Here is a 12,672-nt window from a genome sequence, read left to right on the forward strand (position 1 = left end):
AGTTTCAAAATGTACAGTAACTTACTTAGTCAATGTTTTGCACACTGCAGAATATAACAAACATTTTTTTAAGTATAAATAATTAGCTAAACACATGAAAAAAGCATACACATTTACTTAGTTAACCATGTTTGTGTTGTAAATAATTTTCATTTTCTATGAGACACACATGTTGTCTGAAGCAATCTTTAGGGACAGGGTGGATCTCTGATATAGTCGCTGTGGCTTCTATCCCAGCCCTTTCATGAGTATTTTTTTAGCCCTTCCAACAAATCTCTGTTCGCTTGGATGGGGATGAGTGTAAGAAGAACATTGATTTCAGCCATAGCATTCATAAAACGTTCCCACCCTGAAGGTCTAGTATGCTTTGTTAGAGGACGTGTTAATGTGTTGAGCAAGTCAATCACATGGTTACCAATCACAGGCTGACCCTTATGCATGAATTCACATTTCTCAATCCAGAAAGCCGTAGAGGTATTGTTTGACATGTTCCTTAACAACAGTTCAACATTTTTCTTGGTCACAGGTTCTGAGAGAGCTGCTTTCCAGTCCATCAGTAGGTTCTTGTGCAGGCATATGCAGAGTTAGTGTTTCCTTCTCCTCAGCAGCTTGTTTCACCAAAGCCAGATAACGCTGCAGCACTTGACAAAGTTTTGCCTTATCATATTCACTTAAAGATGTATTGTGGAGAATGCCCCTCATTTCCTAATTCAGTCCTAATTTTCCTCACATCATTTTCAAAAGAATGTCCTACCTAGAGTCATTCCAGTTGCTTAAGAAGCACCACGTACATTTTCACAACATGTTGCATCACTGTTTGCTAACAGTCCTGTGATGAGGGGGATTGTGATGCCTAGAGTAATGTGCCAATAAAACCACCAAACTGGTTCAGCAGAGTCCTCTTTCTTCTAACAGATACATTCTTTTTAAATAAAGCTTTTATAACATTTTCCTTTTCTTAAGATTTACAGCTTGATTAGCTAAAAGGCTTATATTACTTTTAAGAGTATTCAATTCAATTTTAGAAATAGCTTGTATGAGATCTATCTGTGCAGCACAACGTATGGCAATACTCTGCCCTTGTCTGGCTTTAATTAATGTATATTTATATGTGAAGACAGCAGCACAGCAAACTAGCAAATGAGGTCAACCACATACAGTAGCCTTAAGACCTTTTAGATATGTTTTTTTTAACAACATAAGGAAAAGGTGTTATGCCCGAGCAAGCATCGGTGATTGGTCCCATATATACACACACGAGACAACATATTTGTGTGTCTTTTCTTTTTTTTGACTCCTCTTTTTTCTTTTGTTGGAGTGTTCTTCACCTCGCTGTTGCCTGAAACCTACTTTTGAGCTATAGGTTAGAAGCGGCTATTTTATTACCTTGCTGCTTCATTACAGAATGACACAGCTACAGAAGGAGTGCTCAGTGGAGGCCTTTGACCTGTCTCAGCTCCTGGCATGGCATGAGGCAACACTTTAAGTGCAGCACAAGCATACCATGGAACTGCCACGAGGTTTAGAAGACACCAGGAGACTATTGCAACAAATCTCTATACACAGCTATACATGTCACACACAGCACAGTCCTACCATCAGGTCTGTAACCATTGATCTTTCTTCTCTCCCCTCCTGTTATCACAATTTAGCTGATGTGTCCTCTGCACAAGGAGCCTCAACCCAGCCTCCTCACCCACCCTGCCAACCATCAAGAAGATGCCAGTTTGCTCTCTCAACCAGAAACAAAGGCTATGATAGAATGTATTAATGAAAATCTGTGGACCGGGTTCATCTGCCCAACCTCTTCTCCGGCAGGACCTGGATTCTTTGTCAAGAAAACGGATGAATCTCTAAGGCCATGTATCGATTATAGGGGACTCAGTCAGGTAACAAAGATGAACCGCTATCCTTTACCTATCATTCCAGTATTCTGGACAAAGCCAGCCGGATGACCTTCTTCATGAAAAATGACCTGAGAGTGGCGTATAATCTCATCAGGATCCAGGAGCACGATGAGTTCAACTGCTTTGCGTTGGCACTGAGCAGCAACTGAACATGACCCAAACGTACAGTACCTCTGGTGCCACGTTCACTCTTTTCACAAACATCCATTCCCAGAGAACTTTAACTTTGAAGTTCTTGTCATGGGTGATTTTAATTTTAATGTTCATCCTGTTCTGCATGAGCTCCTGGAAAAATGGACAGTATGATGGTCATTATAGGTGAAATGGGAAACCATGAGTTTGAAGAGTTTTTGATCCTCAGTTCTGACATTTTCCCTGAAGCAGTCTCCCAGTCTCCTTCCTGTCTCACCAATGTAAATAGCTGGGTATTTTCTGCAAGAAATGCATCACTCAGATGTCATCTGAGTGATTCAGATTTGTCTAGAGGGGTCTTGAATGAGCGTACTGTTAGTTATATATTTGCAGGTGATGCAGCAAGTTCTGTTGCAGGGGAAAGTGAGAGAGGTCAAGGGAGATGTTAACAAGAAGGTAATGCAGATTAGGTGGTCGGCGATGATGGGGCAGTCAGAAAAAAGGGTACAGATGGAGGGATCATCCTGTAAGATGGAAAAGTTGTCGTTAATGGTCCTAGGGATAGGAAGTGTGTTAGGGTGGTAGGAAAGCAACAAAGGAATGCTTGATCTGATTATCTGAAGGCTGTTTTTGGCTCGAGTGAGAGCCCCGTCGATAACATGGGTGGGATATTCTCTGTTGACGGAAAAAGAGTGCATTTTGGGTGCTTGGTTTTGGAAATCCATGTCATCACTGCAAAGATGTCGTAGTCTGAGGAACTGTGAAAAGGGGACAGAGGTATTAGTATGTTTGGAGTGAAATTGGGTATTAGGAGACAGCTGTGTGAATCTGTGGGTTAGTAATAGACCGAAGTAAAGAGCCGTGGATGGTTAATAGATAGGTTTATGTCTAGAAACACAAGAGTAGTGGAAGATATGTTAACTGTATATTTGATGGATGGGTGGAAGATGGTGAAGTGTACAAGGTGCCAAAACTCTCCATACTTACACGATGCTGATGATGGACAGTGTATCTGCAAGCTGATGGAAGTGGAAGTAGGACATCACACCTGAAGCACCCAGCTCCACCCTACTGTCACCTGTCACTTTGGCCAGGGTTGTAGAGCATTACTACTAACCTTTTTCTATTGCCACTGGTAGCTTCAGGGTACACCATACTCCAGTCAACCACCCTGTCGTCATCTCTGTGGATACAAGGGGGTCTTCTGCTTCATTTTGGTGCATGTACAATACCATTTTTGTAATCTCTAGGAGAAATGGTTGCATATATCTGTGGATTTCCTTACCGCCCAAGAGATGGCAGACCTGTTTGTGCATCACGTTTTCAGGCTCCATGACATCCCCAGAGACGTGGTGTCGGATAAGGGACCCCAGTTTGTCTCAAGATTCTGGAAAGCCTTCTGTAATTCACCGGGAGTCTCGGTTTCTGGATATCATCCTGAGGCTAACGGCCAAACTGAGAGGATTAATCAGAGTCTTCTGACATTTTTGAGAGCCTACATTTCTGCCTCCCTGGATGATTTTATACACTTACTCCCGTGGGCAGAGTATGCACACAACTCTTTAACCATCTCTTCCACGGGGCAGCCCCACTGTTTTGGACAGTAGCAAAACGTACTCTGCAGAAGACCACTCGTCGATACAAGAGGGCCACTCACCGACGCCGCAGACCCTTTACCAGACTTTGTAAAGGACAATTTGTCTGGTTGTCTACTCGGAATCTACCGCTCCATCAACATTCCAGCAAATTGGGTCCTCACTATGTCAGTCTCTTCTGTGTTCTCACTCGGATCATGCCTGTTTCTTACCACCTGGTGCTTCTACCAACGCTACGGATTCACCCCACGTCTCCCTCCTTAAGTCTTTCCACAGGTCCCCCCTTGTTAGACCTCCACCATGTCCTCCTCCTCCTCCACGTCTCATTGATGGAATCCCGGCTTTAACAGTTAACGAGATCCTGGACTCTAGATGGTTCCGGGGCTCTCTTCAATATGTGGTTGACTGCGAAGGCTATGGTCTGGAGGAGAGGTCGTGGGTTCCGGAGAAGGACATTTTGGACCAAACCCTGATCCAGGACTTTCATCGCGACTTCCTGGACTGGCAGTCTAGGGCATCAGAAGCCACCCTGGAGAGGAGGGTACTGTCACGCTCTCACATAATCAACCGCATAATTCGGATAAATGCCAGCGCATTCCCACGACCCCTGTCAATCAGGCACCAGCCTGATCCAATTCCCGAAAACGACAACACACAAGCTAAATCATACTATCATGTCTCTCGCTTCCCACCGCACCTGCTGTTTAAACCTCCTCAACCTTCACTTCACCACTTGTTATTAAACAGTCTACCATTTTCCTAGCTCTTACCTTTGAAACCTTGCAATCCCCTTTTTTCTTCATGCCTCCTGGAAACAACACTAATTACAAACCTGACTACATCTTCGTCTCGCCCTCTGGATTTGTTCGCACCCTCTTAACAGCCTCCTGGATAATGACACTGCCTGTATACTCGACTCCGTCTTCACCTTGCCCTACTAGACTCGTTCGCTACCTGACCTGCATAGGGTTCTTCACACTGCTTGTTACAGTTCTGCTCTCACACTGAAGCACACACAGTGACAGAGTCAGTGCCTCTCCAGACAACCAGAGCTCCTGCAGAAAGACCTACAGATTGGACAGGTATTAAATTCTGCTGCCCTTTCCTGACATGGTGAACAGGTATTACACATTTAAGTGCACAAATGAGTGTTTTGTAGGCAGCGTTCACAGACAGAAATGCTTTTATATTGAAAATCTTGTAGATGTGTTCATCGTGTAAGAGCATAAATAGTGTTCTATGGTTTGATGAGGTGGGCCTTGTTGTAAACTACTGCAAGCCAGAATCTGAGTATTACAGAACTCTAACGACCACTTTGAAATCATTGGTTCAAAAATGGAAACATATGATAAACTGTTTTCACACCATTCTAGAATACCCAAATCCTGCTGTATCTGTTTTGTGTCTAAAAGCATTTCCGTAGCAACCCCTTTTCAACACACTGTACCTGTATCTGTATCAGTAGCAGAGCACTTTTAGCAACAGACTGCTCCAGCTACGGTGTTCAAGGGAACGTTTCCGCAGGTCTTTCCTCCCGGCGGCTGTCAGGGTGTATAACGCTGCCCTAGGCTAGGACTGTTAGCCCTTCATTTGCTCGTCTATGGACAGCATGTTGCTCCATTGTACTTTTTGGACAATCAATCTGTATAAACCCATGCACATTTTGCACATATTCTATTGTTTTTACAGTGACTATGATCATCATATTTTGCACACACCTATGTATTTATTTTTATGTATTTATTTTATATTTATTTTGTATAATTTTTTGTCTATTCTGATGTCTGTTTTTGCTTGTCTTGGGCTGGACTGCTGTAACACATCTTATCGATCTATCTACAGCCCACAAAACAAAAATTACTCTGTGTAATTTCAACCAATGAGTTGCACTTTTTTTCTTTGAAATGATCTACTGAATAGAATGGATTTAAATATTCTACGTGCACCACCATACATAATTTGTCACAATGATTCTGCCATTTTCATAGGTTAGGACTTCTGTATGGCTGCGTAAGAGGTTTGAGATGTGATTTAAGAAATCCTCAGCATTCAACTGACCTTGGTGACTTACTGTAAGTGAATATAGCAGATTACTGAACCTAGCCTAAAACCGATGTATTTGTACAAAGTCACTAATTGTAGAGTGCCATGGGTTGTGTTTATAGCTTTTATGTAGCTCCCTATCCTGTGCAATTTTACAAAACCAAAACTCTGTATGATACTTGACAACTTTACAGTTATTAACTTAATTAATAACTTCACACACGTTCCAGAAAAACTAGGGGGTCCCTCACCTCATTGTCCTCACCTGGTTCATTACCAGCATTATCCTACTATTTTCAACAATGCCAGGCTCCCTCCTTTCCATTTCTATCACCTATCACAAACACTGCTTACACAGGGTCTCCAGTATAGTAGATGCCCCCTCCCACCCCTGCCATAAACTCTTTGCCCTCCTGACATCTGGGAAAAAGATATGTATGGGCTAGCTCCACTAGACTCTAACAACTTCTTCCCACAGGCTGTCAGGCTCCTCAACACCCTGGAATCTACTTGCACCCACCCCAATTCCAGAAACAGGGTTTAAATCCCCCCAGTGTGTTGTGTATATTGTATTATGTATTTGCACTATCTGCACTTTGCACTATGTGTATCCTGTCTACAATGTCTATGTCAGTGTCCTGTCTGTATTTGCACCGTGGACGAGGAGGAACGATATTTCATTCCACTGTATGCTTGTATATGGCTGGAATGTAAAATAAATGTGAACTTAAACTTAAAAAATAAAATTTTTCACCTAAACAATATGAACATCAATAACAAAAAAGACAATAAAAACTATCAATTATTTCCATAAAAAGACATATTTAATGTGTTTGCCTACAATGGGTGTACCCAGACTTAGGAATTCATATTGAACAGTTTCCACCATCACGTTGTTTCTTATGTTCTAAAAATAATTATGACGCATGGTATCTAATCAGCAACATGTACATGACTCTGCCTGTGGTATCCACAGACAGGGCATGTGACATCATTGGTGTGTGTGCTGTGCTGCATATCACTGCCCGCCATTAGGAAAGAAAGTCCTCCTCCCCTCCACCTGTGCACTGTGATGACCTTCCTCCCATCTGGATTATTCATCTGGATCATTCATCTGGATCAATAGGGTGGCAGAGCTGAGGGTGATATCATAGCTGAACATTATTGTAGTCAAAAAGTGACCATTTTTTAGGATGTTTTTCATTTACAGAAGGTTATTTTTCTAATTACAATTAGGTACTGGGATTCCAGTAAACTTCTACAGTATATCTCTCCCCAATGTAATCAGCAGTGCTACACTCCAGTCTGATGCAAAGACAAAGACCTGGGTTCCCCATGCCTGCTGAGCTTCTCCTTGCATTTTTTTTTTGTTGCATTCATTGAACCATACTCCAGACAACATGCAGGAAAGCAGGAAAAAAAGATACTACTTGTGTCGCATTTACCTGCCACACTGTTCTCACATTCATTTTCTCTAGGTGGTTGGTGCTTTGAATAACAAGAAAGGGAAAGAAAAGAACATAATAGAAAAGAAATATGCCACTTTTTTGGCTTCTCACAAACCTGTTTAAAAGCTATTTTAATTGATCAGTGCTTTGTTTGTGACCTGCAACATTGGAGTGAGGTCCATTTCTCTTGTTGAGTTTGTAATTTCGCAATGGGTAGTCCATAGGTTTTGAGCAGTCCTTGTGACATTTATAATTCTCTAGGTGTGTCCAGACTTTGGGAACAGTATTATAGATTGCCCGAATCCAGGGGGCTTATAATGTTACAGCAGACACTGAGGGAGAAATTTGTCAGCTGTTGAAAAATCTTAATAATAATCCTGTATTACACCTGTAACGCTCACAGCCTCCAGCTTTCATGACTACAGACAGTATTTGTTTTTTGGGAACCTGATCAGCCCGTTGCCATGAGAACCAGGTCAGCTCTGGAGCTCAGAGTTGTCAGCCCCTGATTAGTGGGCAATTACATCATCAAGCACCAGATTATAGATACCAGTTTCTGCCCCAAACCAGCCCTCTGTCATTGCTTTTGAATCAGTTCTAAGATTCCTACTTCAGGTTTGTAGTCGTCCTGTGAATTAGTTTTGCACTCCAGCAAGTTCTCCAAGCTATCTGCATGCTTTCTTTGAGTGCTCAAACCTGCACCTGCCTTCTGACTCCGCCATTTGGATCACCCTTTGTACTGGTTGCTTTCTGCTTGCTTACTGTTGCTGACCTATTACCCTTCCTCAGTGATCTGATCTAGGTGCACTCAGCGGTGCCTCCTAAGATGTGCAGCAGCATCTCTGCTTCTCCTGCTGCCACCTCTACATAATTCTCACTCCTTTCCCCTGTTCCCTGTCCTGCCTGTTCTCATCCACCGTCAGTACTGTTTCACCTCCCCCAGGCCACTCTTATCTCCAGATCATTGGACATACAGTAGACTCTCAGCCTGACTTCTGATGCAGCACTCAGACTAGTAACTGCAATATATCACCACAATTACACACATTCAGTGTTTGAGACTGTGGATTCCAAAATATACTGATGGAAAAAAGAAATTCAACATTTTCTGGAATGAGAATACTATAGTTATAGCTTATGTACTTTCACAAAACGTTGTCCTCTGACCAGCCATACAGCTTGTGCAGTGAGGCATTGCAACTTGCCAATCACACGACAGCTTGTTAGGTGCACTTGTACCCAACAAGGTCCAGATGGAACAATGCCTGAACAGGTCACCTTTAAAAAGACCTTAATTCAAAGCTCGGTCACTGCAAGAAAAAGGCCACACTTAATTTTCTGTGAATTCCATAATGCCTCGAATGTCACCAGAAACTAGGGAGAGGGCCATTGGCATGCTGCAAGCAGGAATGTCATGTGCCGGCGTTGCCAGACACTATGGAGTAAGACGCTCCACTGTATCCTGACTGCAGAGAAGGTTTCAGCAGACTGGCAGGACAGATGACTGCATCAGGAAAGTGAGGGTCCATGCTGCTGGCCTTAGGGCTGTCACGAATCTCCCTCACGCAGGCAAGCGCTCCCGCATACCCACGAGCTCTCCCTGTACCAAACGTGCACGCGTCAATCAGTCCTCTACTTAAACTCTCATCAGTTCTCACGAGTCAGTGCTCACGATTGAGATTCTCTCCCTGAGCTTACCTTCTATCTAAGCCTTCGCCTTACTACTGATTCTCCCCTGGACCTTGACTCTGCTTTTTCGGACTACCTCTTTGCCACTTGATTTTGTACCTTCGCCTCTAGAACGCTCTCTTGGATCCTGACTCCTGCCAGTTTACTCCGACTCCGCCTATGTCTAGCACCAACCCTACCTAGCGCACCGCATTGGATCCCTATCCTCCGCAGTCAGCCCCTGCGTGACAGAATCATGAGCCAAAGTATGGTGGCTCTTGACCAGCTCAATGCCAGCATTCAACACCTCGCTAACCTGGTCTCCAGCTCCCGTCCTCAGCCTCTTGTTTCCCACCCTCCCATAAGTCCCACTCTGCCACCAGTTTCTCTTCCCTCCTCTTCTCCCCTGCCTCCTCCCACACCGGACCGATTTGATGGCACCCCGAGTATGTGTCAGACTTATCTGACTCAATTCTGGATGGCTTTCAGCCTTCGTTCGGATTGTTTCCCCCACTGACCGCGAACATATTGCATTTATGGTCGCGTACCTCTCTGGCCGGGCGATGCAGTGGGCTGCAGGTCTTCTCGCCAGGAATGATGTAGATGTAGAAAAAATTATAGTTACCTTGTGATTACCTCCTACCATCATGTTCATTCTTTTTTTCACAGGTTCAAATCAAACAACTACAGAAGTGAAGAATTATATAAATAGAAAGGAATTTATAGACAAAGTGCTTTACACAATTCTTTCTACAAAACTAGATGTGAAGGTCAAATCAATGAATGCTTATGTGCCAAAATTTGTAAAAGACATGCATGTAGACAGCATGAATGTCATCATTATAAATCTGTTGTATTCAGATGAGAAACTGTAGCCAAGTGCCGGATCGATTCAAATATACTACTTATTTTGCATAGAAACTGAGGCAATGCCATACCCCATATACCATACTCTATTTTTTTTTTTTTTACTGTGCTAGACAGAATAGCTCAGCTCCGTGTTTGTGTAATAGCATTAAAACTTTGCAGCCTTTGTGGTTCATGAATTTTGTTCTGTCACCTTAACTCTATGAGGGATTTAGGTCTAAAATGTAACTACTGTCTGTCTCTGACACAGATGTTACAAATTAGATGGAATGAGACAGAATTTTATTTCTGTTATCCATAGAGCGTTCTTTACTGTTGCACCCCAGAGTGTGTGCTTGAGGGTGTCCATACCCTGTCTTTGAATGGTTTCGCCCCATGTCTCCCCTACAAACCAAGTCTATTTTTGGAGTACAAAGTACTCCATACATGTTTTAAGCAGTGTTTGAAACTCCTCTCTGGCAACTGAGACACTGAAGGTGAGATTCAAACCTGTGAGTCATTTGGCCCCCTTTATTTTTACTCTAAAACTAGGCCCCCTGCCATGCTTTATGCACTGTATTTGAAACTCCTCTCTGGCTCTTGAGATGCCGTGAGGCATTCTATTCCCTTTTTGCCTCCTTTCTCTGACTAGGTTTCCCCAAACTACTGTGTGCAGCGGGCCCTCACTAGGCCCTGCACACCCTCATAGCTCCCTGGCTCCTTAGAACTATAATAGGCCACGTTAATTCATGCTCTGACATGTCAAAGTCCATTTCCCACCTTGGTGACCTTCGAAAAAGGACTCCCTCCTGAACATTATTTTCAATTACACTCATGCATGTGCACTTACCAACACAATGTGTGGCTGTGACATTGGAGTTGGGGCATTAGTTTAGGGAAAATGGCTCTAGATAAGGGAGTGTGGTCAACTGACACAATGTTGTACTTTTGTGCATCTACTCACCACTCCTGTGGTAGGAGAAAGAGGTCCAAGCAACTTCTAAAATTGTTAGGTGGTGTAATCCTACACAAACTAAAGCAGTTCATGAATTTAGTGGTCACCATTTAGAAGCTCTGACCACGAGAGAGAGAGGAGAAGTAAGGCTCTACTTCATGATCATCTGAACAAAACACGATTGGAGATATGCATTTGAACCTTGCTAGAGAGAAGTTGATATTCCTTGCGTTTTTAGGAAACTTGGGTTTCCTGAGCAAAGAACACTTTGGTTAAAGACTTGGAGGTGCATTTTGCTTGGACTTGGAGGTGCATTTTTAGAATAGGGAGATAGTCTCCAATTTATTTTTGTAGTATCTGGGTTTGCAAAGAGAGAGATTTAACTGCAGGTTGTATTGCATTTAGTAGGCAGCTAATCTCTTGTTTGGCCTCTATACGCATTATTTAAGAGTCAAATACTTGGTAGCCACCTGGGGTCTTCTGGGTGGTTTCAACATAGGACTCTGAAACCCCTTGTCTGCAAACTTGTAAATACAGTAATTTGTGTGATTTGTTTATGTCGCATGTAGTGTAGTAAGTGTTACCATCATTGTTAATAAATATTTGTTTAACCACATGCGCCTGGATTATTACTCTTTTCACTAAAGTTGTGCCAGATAATGAATTCATATGCCACAGACTATATTAACCCCTCAGGTATACAGTATTCCAGCCAAAATCACCTATAAGTTGGGGGTTATGTTAATTTAATTTATTGACTAAGCCACTCAGTCAATTACTGATTTTTCCTTTTCATAACCCCCCCCCCCCCCATTTTTTCCCCCTCTATATTTTATGCAGCAGGTGAGAAATAAGTTCTGTGCCCAAGAGAAGCCCAGAAGTATAAAGAGCAGCTCTTAGCTAGAGGTAGAAATAAAAGATCCTAGACTGTCATACAGCACCCATAAATTGTGGATTGAGCATAAGTTTCTACCTTCTGATACATCAGCGTTCCTTGTGCAGATGAATGTGGCAAAACAAAATGGATGACTAGATGAGCACTCAAAGAAAGAATGCTTCTACTAACCTTGAAGATTTGGGCAGTCTTCTGAAGGCCCCTTTTGGGTTTAAGTTCCCACATTACTTGGAGATCTCTTGACCTCATGGGTACTGTCAGGACTGACCCGCTGAGGAAACAGGAAGATGGACTCTATGCAGTACCTAAGGGGGCTAGACGAGAGGCGAGTCCAAGTCGAGTTCTGAGGGTCATAGAAAAAGGCAGGAGAGAAGGTTTCCAATCCAGAATAGGGCAAGGCTGAAGTCATGGTCAAAAAGGGAATTCTGTGAGTCAAAAGGTGAAGGTCAACAAGTAGGCTTCCAAATCCAAAGGGGCAAGACAGTAGACAGTCTAAGGTGAGTTCAGTGGTAGGTAACAAAGCACAAGAAGGAAAACAGAGCAAGGTACTGTAGATGAATAAACAAACAACCAATACCAGGCAAAGAACAGGGGCTTCTGGAGGGTTTAAGTATTGTGTGAGGGAGGCGGTGCGCTGATTGATGGAGTGTTCTGGTTGGCTGATTGGCAGGAGTGGTGTCATTTAGCAGAAGTGCTCAGGGCTGGAGTGTGATTAGTGCGAGTGTGCTTCCGTGTGAGAATGTGGTGGGGAGAAGGCGTGACAGGTACATTCCATGCTACTAGTCGTCATTGGCGATAAAATTTTGAACTTGAACATTTTAGGACCCATTTGAAATGAAGGATGTCCGACAGTTTTCTCAAATCCTCAATTTCTTCCACATATATGAGCTTAATATATTACATTACTGCTTACAGTAACAATAGTCTACAATGGAGTGAAATCAAAAGTAGGATGAATACCAATCCATCTTTTCACCTTTACTAATTTTGCCAAAGTTCCACGATAATGTTAAACTAACTTAAACCTTAATGGTTTTCTCTAATCCTAAACCTAAACTTGTTCGAATTACATGCTCAATTTGCTTGCTTTGGGAAGGCTACTTTTAATAATGCATGGGCTTAAGAGATCATGAATATTGGAGGTCTTCCTGGTTGTTTGCAAAGCCATGAAAGTAAACCCAAA

Source organism: Lepisosteus platostomus, chromosome 12, assembly GCF_059453375.1.
Source record: "Lepisosteus platostomus isolate fLepPlt1 chromosome 12, fLepPlt1.hap1, whole genome shotgun sequence".
NCBI lineage: Eukaryota > Metazoa > Chordata > Actinopteri > Semionotiformes > Lepisosteidae > Lepisosteus > Lepisosteus platostomus.